The sequence below is a fragment of the Spermophilus citellus genome (assembly GCF_964194105.1).
Source record: "Spermophilus citellus genome assembly, chromosome: 3".
Lineage (NCBI taxonomy): Eukaryota > Metazoa > Chordata > Mammalia > Rodentia > Sciuridae > Spermophilus > Spermophilus citellus.
Window position 1 is genome coordinate 117,076,859 of NC_138184.1, and position 9,726 is coordinate 117,086,584.

At 34.3% G+C, this 9,726-nt stretch overlaps 1 pseudogene across 1 annotated transcript; it reads left to right on the top strand.

The window, feature by feature from the left end:
* Positions 1–697: 697 nt before the first annotated feature.
* On the top strand, positions 698–9,515 carry LOC308643410 (heterogeneous nuclear ribonucleoprotein A1-like; annotated as a pseudogene). Its single transcript has 2 exons — positions 698–702; positions 8,520–9,515. The product of its transcript is annotated as a heterogeneous nuclear ribonucleoprotein A1-like (transcript).
* The last annotated feature ends 211 nt before the right edge of the window (positions 9,516–9,726 follow it).

Consider the following 9,726-nt stretch of genomic DNA (forward strand, 5'->3'; position numbering starts at 1 on the left):
CAATCAATAAAAAAAAGAATGAGTTACTTAGAATAGTTTGTTTCTAATGTAACTTCATACTTCCATTTATTCTAGATCAGTGCAAAATTTTATCAGCCAAGAAAACTTGTTATATTAATTTAGTACTTTTATAATACTATGATTAAAAACTTTTTTTCTAGTGAATAGCAAGCTGAAGCTTATTTACAACTCATAGGAAACTCCCTTGAGACAGTAGTTGTAGTGGCAATTAACACTATAATTGAATTACTTTGATCATTATGTAAAAAGTTACCAGATTTACTAAAATTTTAGATTTACTTTCTAAGATAGAAGCTTCCTCAGACATGTCTAAAATTATTGTTGTGAATCACATAAGCTCACCCTCAATTTTAAGGCATTTTAGTCTAATTTTCATGGCAATACAGGATTTAGATTTTTTTATAATTTTCTAGTTAACCTAATGGAGCAGGTTTTGATTTTACATTCTAACTAATTGAGAGGAATATTATTACAATTTATGCATAGAATTTCTCTAAAATATGCTATCTTACCTTGATGTTTTAAATCTTATTGATATGTGTCTATCTGTTGATTATTTATAGTACAATATGATTATTCACATGTGTATTTATAGTTCTTTTGTTAACTTCTGTAAAGCGTATATAACATGAAGACATCATCTATGAAGTCATGTTTTCACATAAATAATGTAATAATGGCGTACAGACTAAAATTATTTGACTAAAGTTATGTAATTAAAATGACAAATAGCATGCTAGACTCGGAAACAGTTTATCATATTAAAAGTTGTAATCTCTGCTTCTAATTGGTTCTTTGTGAAAACTCTCAGTCATATCCTCAAATACTTTAACATGAAGATACATTTTATAGTTACCTGCTTCTTATATAGTTTATTTTAAGGGCCACTGGACATGTAATCTTATTTGGACTAATCATGAAACCTGAAGAAGAAAAAACAATTTAGAGATAAAGACATTATCTGAGGCTATGGATTCTGTGGGGATGGAGTAGCAACTGTAGCCTGGACCCTGTATACAGGGCAAAATGGATACATAATTTTAAAAAGGGTCACAAAGTTCATTAATTCTTTCTTTGTAGAAGTGTTTTTGTTTTTGTTTTAGAAGCTTTCTGCTCGCCATCTAAGTGGAAAATTTTACCTGAAAGTTCATTTGTTTATTCATCCAGAATATACCACCACTCAAGCTTCTAAGACCTATATAAATTCTGATAATACAGAGATACTGATGAACCTATTTTGTTTCAGGGAAGCTCCTGATGCAGAGAGGAAACAGACCAGAAACCAACAAATCCCAAAGAAGTTTCTGCTGCCAGCACACTGGGATTCAGGGTAGCAAAATGGGTATCTGTGGAGCTCTCACTGCTCTGCAGGAGTCTGGTGGCTGCACACTGGGCTCCTGCTAGTGCCTGTACTGACACAATTTCTCTACCTATCCTTGGGTCCCTAAAAGTGATGATAGCAAAAAGCAAAATTTGAGAAGACTTTTTATTTAAAATAGGTCAAGTATAATTGGGAAAAGCAATATATATCTAAAATATGTTATCTGACTTTCCACAGTAAAATGTGTTTGTTTGAAAATATCTAAAACTGTGTTTGTACTTTTCTTCCAAAAGGAGTTGCTTTAAAATATGGGAATTATGAATCCAATTGAACAATTACTAAAGTTCATAGTCATCCAAAATTTTCATTGTTCACCAGAACAATGCACAGTAGAGAAAAATGTAAAAATCTGACTTTCTCTGCAGCCACCCCATAAATGCTGTCTCAGTATTAATATTTTCCCCCTTGATAACATACATAATATAGAGCCTTGTCTTCTTTCAGCAGTAATGTTATTTCTATGACATAGTTTTCATGAAATCACATAAAAAACATTACCATCACGTTACCTATTACAAATCTAACGAATTGAAAAATTTAGCAACATGGAAAATTAAACACTAAATTAAAAACCAAGATTTGGAAATATTTCTACCTCAGATATCAATTATTTTTTCTAATCATATGGTAATCTTTCTTTATAAAATAATGCAAAAATATCATTAGGTTTCATTTAGTTTGCATTTTCTCTCTCATATAGTCCCTTTTTTATGCCTGAACATGTGATACTTTACTTTTTTATGGTCGTGTGATTCCAAGACTGAATTCTGTTTTGGAACCTGAATTTTTTCTCCAACATGTGTATTATTTCTGTTTTTCCTAGTCTTAAAAAGATTTTTAAATTATTGTGGATGAGAAAGACTAATTATGCACAAGTATAATTTTATATACAGTACTCTTCATTCTTAGAGTTTCTCTATATGGTTATATAAGCTATAAAGATGCAGTAAATTTTAGAGTTGTGCAAAAAAACACTTAAGTCAGACTACTTGGATTATCATTTTTACTCTTCTACTTATAAGTTAGTTATCTGACCCTGGGAAAGTCATTTAACCCATTTGTGCTTGAGCATTCTCATCAGTAAAATGGAATTGAGAATAGAATTACATCATTCAGGCTACAATGGGCAGAAACCAATTGAGTTGTTTCAAACATTGGAAACAACACAGAAAATTGGTCACACAGTTAGTGGAAGTCTGAAAAATCAGAAAGTAATATTGAATACTCAAGTAACCCAGGAATAATAACCTCAGGAAACATTTATCTCACTAGGATTTGAGGAACAAAAGAATTTTCAATTGGCAGAACCCTTCAAAAAGTCAACAGGCAAGGAATATGGTAAATACAGTGTGCCACCTTCCAGGACCAGCATGAAAGCACATAATATAGAATGGAATAGAAGCAGAGAGACTGCACATCAGTAGAAGTCCACTCCCTGGGAATGATGAGAGAATTCCATGAATTGATTCACATAGAACAGTTACAGCAAATCCTGGTAACAGAACAAAAACTAAATAACTGCTGACTGGTTTTTATTAGTATCTGATTAACTTAAATACAAGTATCCTCTCATCATTTCTTTATTTTCTTCATCATAAATTCCAAAACTCCATAATGAATTCACCAAAAAAATATTACACTGTAAAAGCTTAGACTATCAGGTGCAGGTACTCTAGCAGTCATTTAATTTAATTGTGTTTTCCCTGTAAGAATGTGCTCCAATTTCAATTTTCTTTACCCAATCAAAATTCTCTTCATAAACTTTTTCCCACTGTCTGTGGGTTACATGCTTTCCTTTTGCATGAATGCTTGTAATTCTCCTCTGGAATTTTAAAAACAATGGACATGACCATTGGTTTTATTCACTGCAAGGTAGTGAATATGCAAACAGATGTGTGGAAGTATGAACATGAAACATATTAGAGTTGGAAAATGGGTTTGTATTTATACCTATCCCTCAGATGTCTGTTTATAGACTGTAAAATAATACAAGTGAAGAATCAGAGAAGATTTGGAAATCTTTCGAAGTAATCTAGTTGAGAAATGACTGTAATTAAACTCAGGTGTTGCCAGTACATATGGATGGAAGAGAAAGTTTCAAGATATGCTTTTGAGAAGGAAATGCCATGTAGTAATGAATAATTGCTCGAAAAAAAAGAAAAGAAATAGTCTTGTTGGCTCTCCAATTTTTATATGTTTTAATTGCATGTATTATACTGAAACATTTTCTTTTTAATTAATTAACTGGTACTGAGGATTGAACCCAGGGCCACTTTACCAGTGAGCTACATTCCCTTTCTTTCTTTTTTGTTTATTTGTTTGTTTGTTTGTTTTCATTGTGAAGCAGTTACTTAGGGCCTGGCTAAATTGCTGAGGTTGGTCTTGAATTTGTGAATTCCCTGCCTCGGCCTCCAAAGTCACTGGAATTGCAGGTGTGTACCACCATGCCTGGTGAAGAGTCCATTTTCTATAGAAAGGATCTACATTTGTTTTTTCCATATTTGAGAATATAAGCGAATGTATATTTTGAGTTTACAAATATTAACACATAATATACATTAGTTCTTACTTTTATATATTCTAAAATATTTTAAGCTTTGCCACTTTAGTACTGAAAGTTAGTTTTTGTTATTACAGTTTAAACATATATACCAATAATCTTAGAGTTTGACTGGTTATAATTCTATTTGACTAGAAGAAAAAAAGATTCAGAATGCCTTCTCAAACTTTTTAAATACAAGAAAACAGACACATGAATGAGTGAATTCTTAACCTTTCATTTAGATGATACTGCAACCTAAATTTTAGACATAAAATTGCCAATATTAACTCATTTTGGTGCCTTTCCATATTGATAGAGCCAAGAAGAGAAATTTGGTATTCGGAATGCTTAATAACTGAAATACAACTTGAACTAGATTGAGAAGAAATGTTTGTTTCACTATAGTTGATGCTATTTCTTTTGAAGGTTTGAAATTTCCTCAAATGTGTTATTCACAAACTGAGAAATAATTGAAGTATTTAAAAAATAATGTTGAACAATACCATGAAGTTCTTAAATAATAGATGCCTAGTCTGAATTTCCCTTTGGACATTGAAAGCTTAACCAAGTTTTGCCAAAGTAGGAAGTAATCTAAATCCTGGTTGCTTTAGACTCAGCCTATGAATTAGAAAAGAGTGTGATGAATCTCCTCTCCTGTATACACTGTTGCTGTAGCTGCTAACAGAAGGTAAGAGAATAAAAGAACTTGCTTAAAAACAGACTGCAAATCAATGATCTAGTCTGGCATTTTTGTAAACAAGGCAGGAAAAGCAACACAGCAGTTTTACAACATCAGAAAACCATTAGAAAATGTAAAAATATAGCAATCAGTAGTATTGCTTTTGAGATATGAGCATATTAGTTTATTTCTCTTTCTAAAAATCTTTAAAAATATGAACATTTCCAGTGTTCCAATTGTCTAGGGATGAATGCACATTTACCCATTACATTAAATAATGAACATACTGTAATTTGCATATAACAATTTGGAACTAGTGATAACAGTGGTTTCAAGATGTCACCTTGAAGGAAAAGGCCAGCACATTGCTTTACCACCTCATAGAAACAAATGTTACTTATGATGCATTGTTAGATTTACTTACGGTAATAATAACGTAAATGGTTCAGTCTTTCAAATGAAATGAGAAATGAGATTTCAAATGAGTTTAAAAAACCTGCAAAATGTCAAAAAAGATAATTTTTTGCATGATTATTTAGCCATTCCAGCTGTGCATATGTTGATTTGAGGAGAGAATGCTGAGAAACTGAGAGGTACATCAGAATTTTTGGCAAACTTGCTGAGATAAGAAGACAGCCTGCAGTTCAGGGCTTGTCTTTGAGAGATCTGATAATCCCTCTCACACCTATGGTCCCCAAATGAAATTGGTCCACTCTTACATAGATAAAAGTTAAAACAAAAAGGACAATCTCAAGGAAATTATAACATGTGCTACAATATGTGAGAACCTTATAAACAATATGCTAAATGAAATGAACTAGTCAAAAAAAGAAAAATACTATATGATTACAATTGTATGAGCTATCTAAAGTAGTTGCACTAATTAAACCAGAAAGTACAATGGTGAAATGATGAGTTGCTGTGCATTGAGTCTATAATTTCAGTTTTTTAAGTTGAGAAGAACTATGGAAATGAATGTTAGTGATAGGTAGAGAGCAATGTGAAAGTACTTGATAACAGTAAGATATAGATACAAAAGTAGCCTACATGGTGAATTTTATGTTGTGTGTATTTTAGTGCAACAGAAAAAAAAATCAGGGAGGAAAGGTCTAAATATTTTAGTTTCTAATTGAACTAAGATGATTTCACTTTACCAGATTTTCCAGACAGCACTGAAGAGGAAAGTTAAAATCCCCTATGAAGAGTATAACATCATCTGAGTTGTAATTATTTGTAACATTTTAATAACCATTGTCCAGCAAAAATAATACATAACAAGAAATTGAAGGAGAAAATACTATATTTAAACAGGAATAACAAAATTGGAACAATGTCACAGGGGATCAGCTAAAAGTGTCATCAGACATGACCTGGAATAACTATCCTTAATGCATTGAGGAAATGGAAGATAATATTGAGAACTTAGGCCAAGAGCTTAAAAATAAAAATATACAGAGTGACTAAATGGCAATTTGGAAACAAAAATATAGAATACCTGAATTAAGAACTAGAATGAGGAATTTTAATAACAGACTAGGAAAAAACAAACAAAAAAGATAATTGAAAACTGGTAGACAAGTTAGAAAATATATTCTGAATGAAGCAAATGAAGATTAAGACTAGGGAGAAAACAGAAAAGCATCAGAAAGACAGAGTACCAGTGTGAAAATCTAATATGCAAGTAATTGATGTTCCTGAAGGGGAAGGAGATTGGGCACAAAGTCCACAGGCATGTTGTGTTAGTCAGCTCTGTGTCACTGTGAACTAAATACTTCAAAAGAACAACTTAGAGGAGGAAAAGTTTATTTTAGGCCCAAGGCTTGAGAGTTTTCAATCCATAGCTGGCCAACTCCATTGTCCTCTGCCTCAGGTGAGGCAGAACATCATGGCAAGAGGACATGGAAGAAAGCTACTCAGCTCATGGTGTCTGGGAAGGAGAAAGAGAGATAGGAGAGGGAAGAGAGAAGAAAGAAGAAAGAAGAAAGAGAGAGCAGAAGAAAAGGGCCATAAGGAGATGAACCATTCCAGGGCACACCCCCAATGACCCATCTTCCACCAAACCCCACATCCCTACAGGTACCACCCAGTTAGTCCATATAAACTGGAATGGACTTATTAGGATACAGCTTTCATAATATAATCATTTCACCTCTTGAATTAATGCAGGAGATTTGGGGGAACACCTTATATCCAAACTATAACACATAGATTACTAGAAACCCCCCGGTTGTTAAGGAAGTCAGTTCCTGTGCTGACATGTTGGAGCATTGGGCCTACATTATAGTTTTAGAAGTTGCAGGGGTTCTGATCTAATTCCTAGCTCTTTGATACACTGTGAGTTGACTTTTGTGCAGGATGAGAGATAGGAGTTAAGTTCCATTCTATTACACATATATTTCCTTCCAGTTTTCCCAGTACTGTTTATTAAAAGGCTATCTTTTTTTTGACTTGTGTTTTGGGTACCTTTGTCAAGTGTCAGATAACTGTATTTATGAGGGTTTGTCTCTGTCTTTTATTCTATTCCATTGGTCTTCATGCCTGTTTTGGTGCCAGTACCATGCTTCTTTTGTTACTATAGCCCCGTAGTAAAATTATTATTATTATTTTTTAGGATACAAGGAAAACAGTACTCCCATACATTCTTTGTGGAACTGCAGATTAGTGTAACCACTCTGCAAAACATTATGGAGAGTCCTAAAAACCTAGGAATGGAACCACAATATGACCCATCTATCCCACTCCTTGGTATGTATCCAAATGATTTTAAATAAGCATACTACAGAAATGCAGCCACATCAATGATTATAGCATAAAGAAAAATGGCATTATGGTATTTGCTGGTAAATAGATGGAACAGAAGACTATCATGCTAAGTGAAATAAGCCAGTCTCAAAAATTCAAAGTCCAAATGCTTTCTGTAATATGCAGAAGCCAATCCAACATAAAGAGGGAGACAGGCATGGTGGCACATGCTTAGAATTCCAGCAACTCAGGTCACTGAGGCAGAGGATCACAGATTTAATGCCAGCCTCAGCAACATAACAAGACTGTGAGCAATCTAGTGAGACTCTGTCTCAAAATAAATAGAAAATAAAGGGCCAGGGTTATCACTCAGTGGTTAAGCACTTCTTAGGTTCAACCCCTGGTACAAAACCAAACCAAACCAAAAAAAAAAAAAAAATAAGGGGGTATAAAAATAGAATAAAGGTCAATGAATTAGACAAAGGTAAATGAAGGAAAAAGGAAGAAGGGATGGGATAGGGAAAGACAGTGAAATGAATTTGACCTAACGTTCCTGTGTACAGACATGAATATACCACAGAGAATCTCACCATCATGTACATCCACAAGATACTAATTTTTAAAAGCTATAAGTAAATAACAGAAAGACCAATAGAGTATAGGAAAGGAAACAGGAAGGGAGAATGAGAGAGAAAGAAGAAGTACTGGGGACTTAATTAGAACAAATTATATTCCATACTTTTATAGTTATGTCAAGATGAATCTTAATGTTTCGTAGAACTAAAAAGAACCAATTTAAAAAAAAAATCCTCCAGGCTGGTTAAATTAAAATAAAACTATATCTACTTACAAAATTGTAAAGGTGAAAAAGGGGTAAGTGTAGAATAAAAAATGAAAATATTACAAAGATAGATTACCTTTAAAAGATCAGGAATTAGACTGTCAATTTTTCTTCAAAAAAAAAAAAATGTAAGGCTGAAAATGGCACATGAAATTCCCAGATGGAAGGCCAGAAATGCTGGAACTAATTAAAAGAAATGAAAGTGGAAAACACAACAGTAACCAGTATACTAGCAAGTGAACATTAGAATTACAACCTATACAGATACATTCCTTAGCTTACTCCTTTCTGCCCGTGGATGCTGCTGAGAAAGCATCGGTCAAGTCTCTCTTCCTGCTGCCATCAAGTGTAAATCAGAGTCCCCTAAGGAGCTCGAACAGCTGAGGGAGCTATTCATCATCAGAGGGCTGAGCTTTGAAACAACTAATGAGAGTCTGAGAAGCCATTTGTAGCAATGAGGAATGAACACTCATGGAATGTGTGATTGTGAGAGATCCAAACACCAAAAGCTCCAGGGGATTTGGGTTTGTCACTTATTCATTGTGGAGGAAGTGGATGCAGCCATGAATGCAAGACCACACAAGGTGGATGAGAGAGTTGTGGAACCAAAGAGAGCTGTCTCAAAGAAAATTCTTAAAAACCAGGGGTCCACTTAACTGTGAAAAAGATCTTTGTTGGTGCCATTAATGAAGATACTGAAGAACATCACCTATAAGATTATTTTGAACAGTATGGGAAATTGAAGTTATTGAAATCATGACTGATGGAAGCAGTGGAAAGAAAAGGGGCTTTATTTTTGTAACTTTTGATGACCATGACTCTGTGGATAAGATTGTCATTCAGAAAAAACAGACTGTGAATGGCCACAACTGTGAAGTGAGGAAAGCCCTGTTAAAGCAAGAAATGTCTAGTGCTTCATCTCGCCCACATGGTCAAGGTGGTTCTGGATACTTTGTTGGTGGTCATGGAGGTGGTTTTGATGGAAATGGCAAATTTGGTCATTGGGGAAACTTCAGTGGTTGTGGTACCTCTGATGGAAGCTGTGGTGGTGGTGGATATAGTGGCATTAGGGATGGCTACAGTGGATTTGATAATGATGGAAGCAATTTTGGAGGTGGTGGAAGCTACAAAGATTTGGAAATTACAACTATCAGTCATCAAATTTTGGACCCATGAAGGGTGGAAACTTTGGAGGCAGAAGCTTTGGACCTCATGATGGTGGAGGCCAATACTTTGCCAAACCACAAAACCAAAGTGCTATGGTGGTTCCAAAAGTAGCAGTAGCTATAGCAGTGGCAGAAGGTTTTAGTACTGCCAGGGAACTAAGCTTAGCAGGAGAGGAGAGCCAGAGAAGTGACAGGGAAGCTACAGGTTACAACAAATTTGGGAACTCAGCCAAGCACAGCGGTGGCAAAGCCTTGCTGCTACAAAGAAGACATGATTTAGACAATACTCACATGTATGGGGAAAAAGAAAAAACTTGAGGACTGTATTTGTGACTATTTGTATAACAGGTTATT